We start from the raw sequence: 16,148 nt of genomic DNA on the forward strand, positions 1-16,148 counted from the left end.
AGGGTTTTATTCTATTGTAAGAGAAACATTTCCTTCATAATTTATAGATGCCTGAGAAGATTTTTTTTGAGATTTCCAAAACTCGAAATTCCTAATATTAGCTCTCCATCCCTGCAAAATAATCAGATGTCACAGCTCTAGATGTTTGTTTCTGTGGAGTATCCACCTTAAAAAATTAATTTATTCAAATAATAATAATAATAATGAAATGTTCTGTCTCAGGGTACGAGAAACACTGAGATACTGAGGACTGGGTTCTTGCTCAGGGGTGCATGGTTTCTATCACACCAAATGCCCCAATATACCCAAGTTGGCAAGAAAGGGAACCAAGGCTTAGGATTCTGGCTTGGAATGGGCAGAGCCAAATGGGCAGGCTGAAAGATTGAGGCATTCTGGCCAAACTGTTAGCGTAAGCCTGTTCAGGAGGTCGATAGAGCACAAACTGATCTGAACAGCATTGGAGTAGGCCCAGCCTGCTAAGCTACTTGCTTGCTGTGTTGTGACTTCAAGCCAGTTGCCTTCTCTATGCCTTCATTTCCAAAGTCTGTCTCTAATGGTAAACTCCCCCAGGGTGATTGTGGGGAGCTCAGTGTCAGTGGTATTTTCTAGCCAACCAAAGGCAGTAGTCAGTCCTTCATCACTTGATGTTAGAAGTGGCTGCCTTAGCCACCTCTCAGGGCTCGAAGATGCTGTGATGTATGGTTTATTTTATTGATAGCACCAGGCTGAGTTTCATGTCACTGTATAACCTGTTTCCATCTGTGTGGATTATTGTTTCATGGTGATGAGATTAAGCTTAAAACTGGCCCCATTCTGGAAGCCACACAGGTCTTCTCCACATCTCCTGTATTCATCATATCTGCACTTGATTCATTGCTGTGACCTCCCTGTGTGGAGCATAGAGCTGCTCAGGGCCCACTTGCAAACTTGCTCTTCCTCTTCTTTCTCCTCCTTTTACTTCAGAAAGCTTCTCTGTGCCACCCCTCCCAAGAAGTACAACCCTTAGAGGGGTGCCTTGTTGGTAGTAAAGCTCCTCAAAATGTTTCTGCCAAGTCAGTGCCATGCACAAAGCAGATATAAAGAGGATAGGTCAGACCATTCTTACAATTGTGAGCATGGTTTGGGCCCTGCTCAACCTATTCTCAATTGTTGCCCTGTGGTAATTTTTTTTACTCTTTGTTCTATGCTCAGGGATCTCTTTGGCAATTCTCAAAGGGCCATATTGTTGCACCAGAGATTCAAAGATTGAATCCAAATTAACCACATGCAAGACAAGAACCTTAATTCCAGCACTATCACTCCAGCTTTCTTTATGGGATATTCTTAATCTGTAGCATTTCAGGGAAGCATAAATATCCCTCGTAGCCAGACACTTGGAACCTTAGGAAACTGCTGCACAAACCCCCAATTATGCTGCATCTATGGTACCTTTTTATCTCTCATACCCATATTGACCTCATCTCTAGAACTACCATTATTGCCTTCTTGGACCTCTACATTGATTGTCCTCTGGTTTTCCTTACCCCAGCCCCTAGAGTAGTCTTTGGAAACATTGATATGATTTTCCCACACTTCCCATGACCCTTCCCCTGCCATGGGCTCATCAAGATGGCAACTACTGGATGATCTGAAGCAATAAAGCTTCTTATGTATTTTGGGGGTATGGCATCTTTATTCTTCCTGTCCCCAAACACAGGTAAGGGCCATGCGGCAGATGTGGGGGACATATTCATCTCTGTCTGCCAGTATCTATCATGACTTGAAAGTCATGGCTTTGGGATGAAGAGAAAGACAAGCTTGAGAGAGTGTCTGGAGACTGAAATGTCTGAAAACCATCTGCTATGAATCCAGGAGGAACTATTATAGGTAATGGGACTAATGTTAGCAGTTGACACTAAAAACCCACTTCATCCCACACACCTCTCCCACCTGCCTCTCCTATCTACTGCTGCACAGGCTTCTGGGGGCCTGAAGGAGGAGGGTTCTCCTCTTACTGGGAAAAAGGTAGGGAGTGAAAGACTGAGTAGATTAGAGAGGATGAACAGATTGCTTCAGTACTTTGATGCTAAATTTCATAGATCTCTACCCAACTCTGAGATTGCTTATCTAACTTCTTATTGAACACACTGAGGACATTGAGCTAGTTGCTGTCCTCTCCTCTCCTGGTCTCTCAGCCAAACCTGAATGGAATACAGTACTACAGAGAAGCAAGTATTTGAACTCCTGGGTTTGCCTGAATAGGACTAAAGCCCTTTTTCTCCAGGAATCAACCAAGATGAGGTCATATAGTAAGATTCAGAGATGATGATCTGTTAAGCCAGGCAGACAGGAGATTTTTAGCTTTATTTTGCTGGGTGGGGAATAAAGGACACCTCGCAGTGCTCAGGGGATGTTCCTGGCTCAATGCTTTGGGGGATCTTGTGGTACCAGGGATGGAACTTGGAGCATGCACTTCTGCCCTCTGAGATTCCTCTTCAGTTCCCTAGATGGACAGATTTTACCTAAAGAATCTGGGAGCTTTCTGAATCTGTTCTGGAAGCAGTTGTTCAAATTTGTCAATGTGTGTAAGTGGGATAAAGACATACTTAGTTTGGAGCTTTGGAGCTCAAACAAGGAAGGCTGTTGCCAACCTCCAGGTGGTGCATAAGTAGGTCTGGAAAACCAAGGGTGGTGGAAGTGGGAAGAGAGGCAGGATAAACCACCCCCCTCTGCCTGGGCCTTCTCTATAGCTACTGGTCTTGAGATAGATTAAACAGGGTAGGATTTGGATAAAATAGTTCTACTGGAACATGAGAGTAAGATATCAGTCAAAGGGGAGACATAGTTGAAGGAGAAAACCCAAACTGAAAAGACATTAAAAGACAGTTCCGGGGCCAGAGAGATAGCACAGCAGTGTTTACCTTGCAAGCAGCCGATCCAGGACCTAAGGTGGTTGCTTCGAATCCCGGCGTCCCATATGGTCCCCCGAGCCTGCCAGGAGCTATTTCTGAGCAGATAGCCAGGAGTAACCCCTGAACACCGCCGAACACCCCCCAAAAATTGATAAAAGATAGTTCCAGCATTTCTCTTAGCCTGAGACCATTCATTTGCCTTTCATAGTCCTGTTCTTTTGTTTGTTTGTTTGTTTTTTGTTTTTGGGTCACACCCGGCAGTGCTCAGGGGTTCCTCCTGGCTCTACTCTCAGAAATCGCTCCTGGCAGGCTCGGGGGACTATATGGGATGCCGGGATTTGAACCACTGTCCATCTGCATGCAAGGCAAATGCCTTACTTCCATGCTATCTCTCTGGCCCCCACAGTCCTTGTTCTTGACAAGCCCCCATTCAAGAGGCGGGTTGGACAAACATTAGGGCCATTCTCTACACAGATGGAGTTTGGGGAAGGGATGACATTGCCCAGGAGTCACCTTTACCTTTGCTTCAAGTAAGAGTTTCAAAGAGCAGCATCCCATGAGATTACCAGCCCCAACAGGGAATGAGTGGTGGGAACTGGGGTTAAAATATAATGGAGATAAGAAACTGGGGAGTTAGTTCAGTGGTAGATTGCACGCCTTGTATATATGGGGCCTGAGTTTCTATCTCCTAAGTTATGGTCAAGAGTAATGAAAGGCCTTGCTGACACGCCCATCCCAATTTCAGCTAGACAGTCAACTCTTCATGCTTCTGAGGGAGAACACCTTGAAATTAAGAGAGAATTTGTTTGTTTAGTGGGTCTTCTTAGTCCGGTCACTTTGCCTCTTCTGCAGAAGAGAACCACCACCTGTCCCCTGTAACAGACTGTACTGCTGCAAATGTCAGGTTTATATAAATGCAAACCACATTTGTATCACCTGTATTTCCCTTTCAGCTCAAATGCTTTAATAGTTCCAGCCATTCTGACCCTGTAACCCGATAAGATCGTGTTGGTTTTTATAATTACTAACTTGTGAGTCCTCAGGAATGACTCAAAGCACTTGTGGGCCAGCTGGACTGCTGCTGTGCAAACAAGCAAATCACACACAGCTAATACCAAGGCAAAGAAGAGCCAAAGGACTCTCAACCAAAAAAACACAAGTTACTGGCTGTGAGACTAGCTGTCCCACCCTTCCCGTGATTCCCCAAGTTAACAGTCACAGAATTCCTCTACCCCATTGGACAGCACCCCTTTTATCCTCCATCCTCCTTGTCCATAAAGAGACTCAACTGGCTTTTCTTCATGCTCCTGTGGTCATGCCTCAGTCCTTTAGTTCCAATAACTATACCCTATAGTGTTGGATAAATGAGAGAAACTCTAGTTTCAGGATCATGAATAAGCCCTACCAAGAAAATTTGCAGCCTGTTCTACAGATCAGTGAAGAAACTGATTTGGGTATGATTAAGGACAAATGTATTTGAGACCCCAAAACCTCAAAATATTAAAATGGGCATAAGCCTTTGCTGCAATCCTCTTTTTTTTAACCCTAAGAGGTTTAAAAAAATTTTTTTAAACTCTAGTCATTGCAACAAACATTTTTTGATATAAGATACTATATAAGAACTACATATAAATACTATATGTAAATACTTAGTCGATTTTCAGTCAATTGGGAGAATAGCGAGATTTTTTTCTCCCACCAGGATTATAAAGATTTTCTCTACATTTTATTTAAAAATATTATTAAATACCAAAGTGGAAAGTGCTTAGAGTTAATATTTACTTGCATGATGAATAATATAGAGTGATTCTATTCCCTCCCAATTAAATAATTTAAAGTAGAGTGAGTTTTTTTTTCGAGGTCCTCGAGGATGAATTTTCCCTATTTTTAAATAGTATCGCAGACACCAGAAGCAGTAGTTTTTATGCAGGCAATATGAAGAACTCTGTTTTCCCACCTGGTGAAATTAATTGCCTCTTGAAACTTCTCTAAATGCATTGCTCTATGGAATGCTTCATACACTTCTACGGAGTCAGAAAAGAAGCTTGATACAGGCTTGTAGCAAAGCCGTGCTTATAACTTTCTGAAAAATAAATGCTTGGAATCTCTCCTCTGAAACACAGAAGCTAGAGTACAGATGCAAATAGTACATGATGAAAATGTGATGAAGACATGACAAATCCCTGCTGAACACGAAGGAAGTAGTTTCTCTTAGATCTTGAACACAGGACGAAAATGCCACCCCTTCTCAGTCTTCGAGGTAGAATGTCAGTTTCCCTGAAGAGAGAGATTTTTTTTTTAAAAAGGGAAATTAACTTTTAAAAATTAGTAAGCTAATCAGCCATGGCAGATTTTGAATTTCAGTCTTGACTGGGAAGCAGGCTAAAAAGAATCCTCAAATGTGCTTTTAAGAGGCGGCTGTATATGTGGGAGATACAAATTGATTTTAATGTCAGGCTAAACGCTGCATGAATCTGAAATGCCAGTCAAAAATACATAGATTGTCTCCTCAAATCTGGGACGTATCTGTTGGGTGAGCCATGGTGGTGCCTTTGGAAGGGATCGGTAAGTAAGCAGTGGGATGTGAGTGCCTGACTCTCGGTTCAATCCATGCTGGCAGCCATGTTCGTCTGAGCGGTGAAAAATAAAGGAATCCAAAAGCGATTCATCCTTGTAGTGGGCCTGATCAATTAAAAATTTGCATGTGCATAACAATAGTTTTACATTGTCAAAAAAAAAAGCGGATAAAGTAAATGGTAAAGCATTTACACTAAGGTGCATTTTAAACCAAGCTTTTAGAGATAGATACAAATAATAATTGATTGATTCAAATTGATTTTTTTTAGATCTTTATTTTGGGGGCGGTTCTGAAAATTCCAGTGAGTGTTCCAAAGCTTGGGGGAAGCCTGTGAGCTGACTCAGTTTTTTCTTTTTTTTTTTTCTTTTCTTTTTCAGAAGCAAATTAGAACATAAGTGTGGCCTTCTGAACACTGTTTACAGGAGACCTGGAGGAGAAAACAGCACCAGTAAGTGAGAACAATGAAGCAATCTGCTTTGTCTGCATATAGGGACGTTCAAGGGATGCCTAGCTATCAAACACCAACCATCTCGGCATCCTTCCCTTCCTCATTTCACAAAATTAATGTTAAATAGAGTGCCTTCCAGGGAATCCCATCGTTTTCGTGCTTGCCGCACTAAAGATCTGCGCGTCTTACCTCATTTTCTTCAACTGACTGTACTTTCTTGAATGAAGAAGGAAAATGGTGTATTCCTGGGTATTTATTTCCTGACACTGCCCACAAGGGCGTACTGGCCTGCAGGTTGGATGCCAGCCACCAGCCCATCATTTCTCAGTGAAAAGAACCTTTCAGCTCGGTTTACCTCCTGGAGAGAGCTGATTTTCCAGCAGTCAGGCTTGATCTGGGTAAATAATTAGAAAGCTGCAGAGCTAAGGCATCTCTCGAGTTCTCTCCTGATTCTGCTAATCTAACCAAGCCCTGTGATTCCATTGCTGCTACAAGCTTCCTGCCGCCTTTCTCTTAAGGCAGAGGAGAGAGATGGAAGGAAGTGGTGGGGGGTGGAGGGAAGGAGGGCGAAAAAGCAACAAAGCAAGTTGCTTGTATTGGTCCTGAAAGACTTCATCATATTTCTCATGCTTTGGGGAACCCCTATCTGCTTATTAGAAGGTGCTGCTTTTTTTGTGTGCGCCTTCCTCTGCATCAGCCTTACCCATCAGGACTTAAAAAGCTCAAGCATGTTGGTTTATTTTAAAAACTATATTCGCCCGAGTTTACTGGAATCTGCAGGGCTCTGGGCTATGCTGACAGTTCACATATCTCATAAAGTAGGCCCTGTAGTTGCTAATAGCTTGCGGTTGAACTTTTGTAGCTGGTCGTTAAAAATCAATTAAAAAAAGAAAGATTGGTGGTTGGTTCTCTAAATATATACCCCTATAATATCTAACTCTATAAATCTCTATCTACCCTATAAATAAATACCCATTCTTCTGAAACTTTATTCTATTTTAACTTCATCTTTTGTAGGGTACTTGGTAATGAAGAGCAAAAAAGAGTAAAGGACTAGAAAAATGACTCCAAGTTTCTAGTGAAATTCCCGATTATTCTCTCACTTGTATCATCAGTTACAGTATCTATAGTTACCGTATCATTATTTCACACAATTGATTGAGAGTCGTGGTGAGAAGGCCAATCTGATTTATTAAAATAGAGTGTTTGTAGTACAGGAGTCTTATTACTTTTGAGACTAACACAGTCATGAATGAATCCTAAGATACAGAACAGGTAACTTAATTAAAATAATTAAAATGCACAACAGGCATGTTTAATATGATTATATGTTGATTACAGAGGTCCTTTAGCATTATTTGGACCAAGAACTAGGAGACATTGAAGAAACAAAAGCTTTTTACATATCCCCATCAACAACCTTCGCCCACACACACACAAAGTATGAAGATCTTGGCTATCAAGAAAATTTTAAGTCAAAGATTCCCGAGGCACACAAATTTCAAAATTGGTACACTGAGTTAAACTACCTCCTTTTCCAGCATCTTTTCTAGCTAAAGGATAGTTGTCTGGCCCTCCCGGGATGTGGAGAAACCCATCTAAGGAATACAAGCAGCACCATCTTGTATTTCTCCTGCAGTGGTGTATTCAGACCAAACCAGACCCAGGCCAAAAAAAATGTTTTTATATCATATAACAAAAACCAAGTTATATTAGAAGTAAAAGCAACTATGGAGGACTGATATTACCTATGGTACCTTTAAATGAGTTTAAACTAGTGCCTCCTTCCTACTTATTCTCCTTCTGACCCCTTTGCCCTTCCTGTCACCCTCCTTTCCTTTCTCCCTTCCTTCTTCCTTTCCACCCTCTTTCCTCCTTCCTTCTTCATTTCCTTCCTCTTTTCCTCTCCCATTCTTCCTTCTTTCCTCCCTCTCTCTTTCTCTCCCTCATGCCTTCATCCTAGGTCCCAACGGTTCTTTGAAAGCTCTTCTATGGCAGGATTGGGAAAGGTCTTCTGTGCTGGGGGTGACTGTGGTCGATGCCTGTACAAAGGGATAGGTAGAGAATCCTGGGGGCCAGTGCCTGGGACTTTCCAGTGTCTCGGAAGTCCTAAAAGAATGATCTGGAGATATACAATGCCCAGGACCCCTTTTCTGCTGAACCACTTGCAGATTACAAGCTTAGACAGCAAAACGACTCTGGCCCTGCCCGGGGTGAAGTCTTTGTCTGCCTGTATGCCTGCCCGATCGCTCCTCCGGCTTGGGATTGATTTTTGCCCCCGCTGCAGCTTGAAGTTGGGGGTTGGTGAGGAATGTGCAGGCGACTGGGGGCGGGGTGCGGACTGGCATCCACAAAGCTTAGCTTAGCGCGGGAGCCACTGCTGCTGCAGAAAGAAAAAAAATTTTTTTTATTTCCCTTGGAATTTCCATCTGACAAAAAAGAAAGGTTTCTCCTTGATCTCACGGAGCCCTTCGCCTCCTTTAATAATACCGCCCTGATGGGGTAAGTGGCAGAGTCTGTCTGCTCTTCTCCATTGGGGGGCACTGGAACTGCTGACTCCCTGCTCCTCCCTGCACCAAGGTAAGGGTTCACCGGAGCCCCTGCAAGGAGCCTTTGCCCTCCCTGCTCTCCACCACTCTCCATCCCTACCCCCTGCCTCTTGCAATCTTTGCAGGGCTTTTTTCTCTGCCTGATGACTTGTATGTCATTTCTCCAGGGACATTGCCACCCGCTTGCTTCCCAGGAACCTTCCTCTCAGAATTATGCCCCTACCCAGATGCAGAAACTGTTCTCAGAGGTGGGGCCCACGCATATGCATTTTTGTCTAGGAAACCAGCCTCCTGTTCCCACCATTGAAGGCTGATTTATAGATTCATGTATCAAGTGTGTCTCATTCCAGTAATTAGGCGATCTTGCATCCTCAGCGCCGCCTGCATAAGAAGCTGCACTCAGTCCTGGTCAGGAAAGACAAAAGGTGTTGGTCCCATCTTCCCCTCCTGCTTGCTCTGCCTTCCTGGCTACTTGTGACACATTGACTTTTGTTGTTTTCTGGGAAGCTGGTCAGGAATGACAGGCATGTCCTCCAGAAGAAGCATTTTTGAATTGCATGTTAGTGTTTATAGAGAAAAGTAGGCAGGTATTTTTTATTTGAAACCCACCATATTAGCTAAGTAACAACTTCTGGGATGTGCAGTAGAGAATGGATGGTGTGGTAAGTATTGCCTGGTTTTGCTATTCTGCTAGGAGATGTGCCTTCCCGCTCAGGTATATGAAAATAAGTGATGTCTCTCGTTACAAAAGGAGACTGCAGGGAGAAATGGCCTCAACTGGATCTCCTATGTCCTGATTTTATTAGTCAAAGTTGTTTTTCATCTGTTTGTATACTTGGCTCTCATCCTCATCCACAAACCATAGTGTTCAGAAAAAAAAAAATCATTCCCAGGGACTGGTTATGTCTTCCAGGAACTCTGTTATGTCTACACACTTGACATAGATTATGCCACCAAATTGGTGGGTTTATTCGGTTATACAGGGAGTCATAGCCTATGGGTAGATATATACGTATGAAATCCTTGGCCCTGGTATCTGAGTTGTTTTTGAAAAATATTTTTAGACCAGTAAACGCTTAGGGGGGAATAAAAGGTCTTTACAGAGTCTGCTAGACCAATTTTCAGGTTCAGCACTTTAAAAGCTCCAACAGTTTGAATCAATGTAAAATATGCTTCTAACAAAAGATGTTCTTATGGTTAATGATGAAATCATTATAAGTTTCCTTTGTGGGAACAGCTGATCTAACAATAGAAATGTCACCACCGTGTGTAGTAGACTTTGATTCTGGACTGTAGGAAAAAGGATGCTTTTCTAATATTTTAGGGGAAAAGGAGACATGAACTCATAAATAACTGAAATATAATCGCATTTGTTTGGGGTTCATAACTTCTGAATGTCTGATTTGCTATGCTATGTCACTTTTTAAAAAAATTTAAAATTTCAGTAGACTGCCAATTTGTATTGTTCATACAATAGATGAGTTACACTGTGCAAATGTAGATATATTATTTAATCCATGAGTAGAAATGATAGCCCTTAGGAAGAGAATAATGAAAGTGTCTTTCTAGAAAGAGAGAAATCTCCCCAGATCAATATCTTATAAGTAATCACGATGAAAGGGGGATGAGAAAAGCTTTTCTTTTCACTTGAATTCTTGAAGTGGCTTATCCCGGTGGCATCATATTCGTGTCGGAGTGATTGAGTTAAAACAAGAAGGCAGAGACGTTTGCTAGGCAATATGTTGTTTTTATTTTATATATTTACTACAGAGTTTGGAGGAAATGCCTTCATTGTCTACTGAAAATAAATCATAGAATTGGTGTTCTGAAGACAGTGCAAAACTGGATTGGCATGAGCACTAGCAGATAGCAGTTGGGTTGTACTGGTTGAGTGGAAGGGGAAAAAATCTGACATCTGGACACGTAATGTGTATGATGTGTCTTTGTGCCTGTTCTTAGGACACACGCTCCCACTGTTTGAGCTGCAATGGCCAGCCAGGCATGGGACAAGGGAATGAATGTGTAACCATTTAACACAGCGATAATACATTTTAGTGGAATAAGCAGCATATAGCCCTTTTGGAGGGCTTAGGGAGAGCAGAAACTTCCCACAGAGACCATGAGCAAGGACAGATTTAAAGGGAGCTAGCCTGACTCCACTAAGCCAAGGGTCTTTTCTCCTGTGAGGTGGGTATTCTCCTTTTCAGTAGATAATGAAAGCCTAACTCCAGAAGTTGGGGAGAAGGGTAACAACTCCTTAATTCCTTTTAACTCATTTTAATACCACTGTCTCCTTGTGGCTTTTTGCTTATTCTAGGTAGGGTTGGCACTAAATCCAGAGTGAGGATTTATGATATATACATATATATGTATATGTATATATATTTTACTGATGATTGGGCTTCATCATGCTCCAAAATAGATATACTTAAATGTATTAGACAATAACTTCGACACACATGTATTTGTACAAAGCTCTTTAAGTTATTTTCCAAGGCTCTAAAGGAGCTTTTGTTTTTTAAACAACAACAAAAAATAAGCTCTGCTCCATTACCCTTCTATTTGTGTTTTTCTGTGTGTGTCTAAGTGCGTGTGTTTAACCTTGACAATTTATTTACCAGATATTCATTATCATTTAAAAGAGGTTCCATTTATTTTTTGGTTAGGTATTATTCATTTGTTTGCTTTGGTTACTTATTTAGACTTTTGTTTTTAGAAGATATACCATGTGGATTATCAATCAGTAGCAGAAACATTTGAGACAAGTATCTTATTTGATGCAATTCACTGATATATATACATATATATATGTATATATATATATACATATATATATATATGTTTCCCCCTTGTTTCGATAAATAATTCAAAGAGAACTGTTGACTAGAGATGCTTGTATTTGGGCAAAATGTCCTGTATCATGGCTTGTTCCTGAAGCAGGGAAGAGACCTTTCCATTTTGCAATACTGTTGATTCAATTTGATTACTCAGCCAGGATACTTGGTAGGACATTTCTGGGACCTATTCAAGATTATTTGTACAGATGTTTACCAAGATATTTTCTTCTCTGTCCTTTGTATTGCTCTGTAGTTTCAAATGTAGCTTATGTAGCAGAATGGAATTCTGGAGTGACTGTTGCAGTGGCCTCATGGGCCATGGGGCATTCCGGTTACCCACAGGAATGTCTTTAACCCCCCAGATCAAGGAGATGGAGCAGGATGGCCCCTCTCCAGGGTAGTGAGACTTCTGATATTTCATTTCTAACTCCCTGTTTTGTTAATGCGGTCTCTAGGCTTCCTATACTATTATCATTTTGGGGTCATGATATGTCAGTCCCCCATCTCTAGAGGAACTATATCTTCTATGAACTTGAAAAGAACTTGACTTGGAGATTATTTTGTAGAACCTAGTTCTATGGAGACAGTAAAATACCTTAGTGGTTTTGTCTTTATGTAATTTACATATTTTAAGCTCTTTATTTCAGGTCGGTGCCCTATTTTGCTACTCTTGATGATTGGTCCAATCTTAACAAAATCAGTATGTCTTAAGTGTAAGAATAAACTAAGAATGAGTTTGGGTAGCCCCGAAGGCTTTGAGTAACTAGTTTCTCATGGAATTGAAGAGAAAATACTTTGGCTTTGTCTTGAAACTTGATCTCAAATACCGTGCTCTATTGACTAATAATGATCCATATGAAACTTGATTTCTATTGAAGTTTCACTAACTCAAGAACTCAGAACATTATCCAGGTGACTGAGCTTACTTAAGCAAGAGTTTTCCCTCTGTGTTTTATGGATAACAATGTGAGCATTGACGTGTGCTATAGCATTGAGGTATTGTTTAATTGCTAAGGAGCTTATGAATTTTTTGAAGTTAAGAGAAGGAATAGAATCATGAAATATCTAAGCATATAGGGCAAATACTGGATGCTAGATATGACCGCACAACTCAAAGGTACACTTTTGTGATGTTATCACACATATTTTAAAGTGGCCCTTACACAGCATTGTGGAATCCAGTTCCAGATGCACCTAAGTAAAATGTTGATGGGCAGAAAACTAGGCAAATATGTAACCAGGTCTAAGTATAAAATCTGATTTGGCCGTGAAGCAGTCTAAATTTTGTTAGCACAGAATTATTGAGACAGGGACCCACCGGGGTACATTCAGAGGCATTCACACACAAAACAGCACAACTCAAATGCCAAGGTCATCTCCTGCACAGAACCGTCTTGCCTGCTCAGAAAACTTTTCCTTCTTCTTAGGAACTAACAGGAGGGAGTAGGAGAAATCAAAGAAGAGAGGGAAATAGTTGCTGAGAGTCCTTCCCTTGTTTGTGTCTGTGATGAAGCAGATATGAGCAATGTGACTTGAGTGGGGAGTTTACGTGTTGGTAGAGCATGAGTACCAACACCCAGGAAACTGGTGGCAGGGAAATGAGCTGAGAAATCATTTCCTATAAGGTTGGGGGATAAGGGGGGTAGAGGAAGCCCCCTTTCCAAAACAGGTGACTCCTAGTTCAGCAGGGTTCACCCAGGGCTCTCTCCGAAAAGATTATGGTGGTGGCAGCAGGCAGACATACAATCCCTTTCAGATCTCATCACTTTCTCAATGACAGTCTCACGGGGAAGGAATCAGGTTGAACCCCATGAAATTATCAGTGTTCGGTTATTTCTGACCTATAAAAAGAGCAGTTCCTCATTCCCTGTTTCTAATCTTGCTCTACTTCTGTACAAGCAACCAGATCATGTAATTCCCCTGTCTGAAAGTGTTCCGAGGCTTCTTCAATGCGCCCAGAATAAACCAGCCTCTTTACCTTAACCTGATCTGAGGTCCTTCAGGACTTGGCCTGCATCTACCCTGCTCCCAGTCCCTGAGCTCCTGTCCTTCCCCGGGCCTGCACCCTATTTCTAGATCTTACTGCTCCTGCAGGTCTTGGAGTCTTTGCACAGCTCCTTGCAGCCATTGTCCTTCAGACTTCACATCCTTAGAGCCCCCTTCTTATGTCTGATGGAAGTTATCTCCACCCCAAACCCATTAATCAGCTTATATTTTGTTTCGTTTTGAGGCCACACAGGTGACGCTTAGGGGTTACTCCTGGCTATGCACTCAGAAATCACTCCTGGCTTGGGGGACCATATGGGATACTGGGGATCAAACCAGGCCCATCCTAGGTCAGCCGCATGCAAGGCAAACACCGTATTGCTGGGCTATCACTCTGCCCCCCCCATTAATCTGTTTTATTTTCTTCCAAGTTCTTTATTTCTCCCTGAAATTGCCTAACTTGTTTCTTGTTATTTTTTCATGCCTCTGGAGAATGGAGCCATCCTGACCTGTTCTCTTGCTGTGCCTTCTTGGCATACAGCAGGAATTGTGCAGGTACTGAAGGAGGAACTAGTGGGAGGTTGCCAATCCTCTCAGTCTAAAGCATGTACAGCTGGACATGAGGGGAAGCTGTCCACCTACAGGACAGCACCTTCTCCAGTGCTTACCCTTCTTCAGTGCTTTTCTCCATTCAATCTTTCACCATAGATCTCCAGTTCGCTTCTTGAGTTTTTCAAATTTTCCTGGCTAAGATTCCATCAACCCACACTGCTTGCCCTGCTTTTCTTCCCCTCTTTCTACTGCTGAACTAGCTTTCTTTAAAACCCTGTCACAGGGACCTGAGCGGTGGTGCAGGCAGTAAGGCTTCTGCCTTGCATGCGCTAACCTAGGATGGACCGTGGTTTGATCCCCCAGCGTCCCATATGGTCCCCCAAGCCAGGGGCGATTATGAATGCATAGCCAGGAGTAGCTCCTGAGCTTCACCAGGTGTGGCCCCTAAACCAAAAAAAAAAAAAAAAAAACATAAAGCCCTGTCACAGAAGATGCTTCTAGGAGGAACCCAGCTTCTGTAGGTGCAGTGGGCTTTTTGATTTAAAAATATCTCCAATAAGTATTATATCACACAGTGGATTTGGAAACAGTGAATAAGAAGGACTGGTGTGAGATTCAGATCAGTGAATCCTTACAGCAACCCTAGGAGATGGTTCCTATGAACAGATGAGACAGTAACAGTGACACAGAGACACTGACTCAGTGGTACATGGCAGCTGCAGAGTTCAGCACCTGTGTACCCCACCCAGGACTAGCTCTGACCACCCCCCTCCCACATGAACCACATTCTCCCAGTTCTCCTGCTGCCACTGACATTTGCCAGCCCCTCCATATTTTGCTCAATTCTCTCTCTCTCTCTCTCTCTCTGAATTCCCAAGTATCTCAGTGGCATAGCTACCCAGTGATGCTAGAAGACCATAATCAAGTGGGAATGCTTCATTTTGCCCTGCTGCCAACTGTGCTCATTATGAAGGGGGTCAATAGGAGCCCCCACCTAAGGCCCTAAAATTTTGGTTAGCTAGTAAACTTGCCTTTCTATGGGTTTGCTTCTGTGGTCAGTTCCCAAGTCATATGTGTAGATAGAACCGTCCCAATAGTCCTGAGGATTAGGCAGATACTTGGGTCCTCTCTGACCCTGGTTTCTCCACTGGCATCACAAATGCCTGCTTCCAGGGTTATTCTCAGAATTAAATGAGATAGTGTTTGCAATGTGCCAAGTACACCTCTACTGGCCTCAGGAAGCTCCCAAAGGTGGCAGGTGTGAGGAGCCTATTTATAGTAGCTGTTAAGAGGTAAGGAGAGAAATGAGGTGAAACAGATCCAAGGAAGAACCGACTTCTGACAGTTCCTTAGGATGGAGAAAAATACCTTTACCTTCTCCCTCATCACAAGGAGTCCCAGGAGCTGAAGGCACTGGCCCCTGACCTTGATTTCCCCCCTAAAATGCCCATGACCTTGCCTGTTCCTGCTTTCAATTTCTTTTCACTCTGGGCATCTAGAGCACTAGACATCAGCCAGTTTCATTTCATAGTCCTTGGGATAACTGCAGAAGATGTGTGGTGCCCCTTCTGCTCCAGAAAACTCAGATCTGTCTGACTGGATTGTCTTGGCTTTATCTTAGAGAATTATAGCTCAACCCTGATCCTGCCCCCCAATACAATGGTATGACTGGCATGGTTGGGAGTCATTCTGTGTTCCTGCATGCTTCCAGAGTCCTTTCCGCGTTGCCTTCATGGAGGGAAAGAACACTGGGTAGAATACCATACTCTGGCTCACCCCATTTCTTACAAGCACCCCTACTCTCTCGCTGGGAAGACAGGCTTGCCTTCCACACCCATGAAAGGGGAAGCCAGAATACCTAACTTTCCCCGTTCCACTCAGCATCTGCATTGGTGGAGATTCAATCGCATGTTTCCCAATGAGAGGGGAAGCTATCTTGAATTTTCAAGCTGGATTTTATGCTGAGGGTGTCACTCACCCAGAATTGCAGTAGGAAGCAGAGGGAATCTGTGAGATTTTTCAAGTGTCAAAGCCTCCTCTTCTACCCTGGGCATGACCTATAATGGGTAGGCACACAGTATTGTGTGACTTTAACAGATGGTACCCCCTTAGGCTGCCCACTTTAGCATCATTGGCAAGGCTTGCCAGTGCAGACACCCTCCATGCAGCACACTCAGCTTGAAGAAAAAAGCACTTCCTGTCCACACAGGCAGGCAGGGATGCGTGGAAGTGCAAAGCATTTCAGATGTGGCTCTAAATTCTAAATAGTGGATGGTATTTACAAACCCCAGTCAGTCACCAGCCCTG

At 42.7% G+C, this 16,148-nt stretch overlaps 1 long non-coding RNA gene across 1 annotated transcript in view; it reads left to right on the forward strand.

Moving 5' to 3' along the window:
- Nucleotides 1-16,148, forward strand: part of LOC126014132 (uncharacterized) — an 82,328-nt gene that overhangs the window by 12,100 nt on the left and 54,080 nt on the right. The window contains exon 2 of the long non-coding RNA XR_007497565.1: nt 5,847-5,917. This is a non-coding gene — a long non-coding RNA (uncharacterized LOC126014132). The remainder of the gene's footprint in view (nt 1-5,846; nt 5,918-16,148) is intronic.

The sequence above is a fragment of the Suncus etruscus genome, chromosome 7, assembly GCF_024139225.1.
Source record: "Suncus etruscus isolate mSunEtr1 chromosome 7, mSunEtr1.pri.cur, whole genome shotgun sequence".
Classification (NCBI taxonomy): Eukaryota; Metazoa; Chordata; class Mammalia; order Eulipotyphla; family Soricidae; genus Suncus; species Suncus etruscus.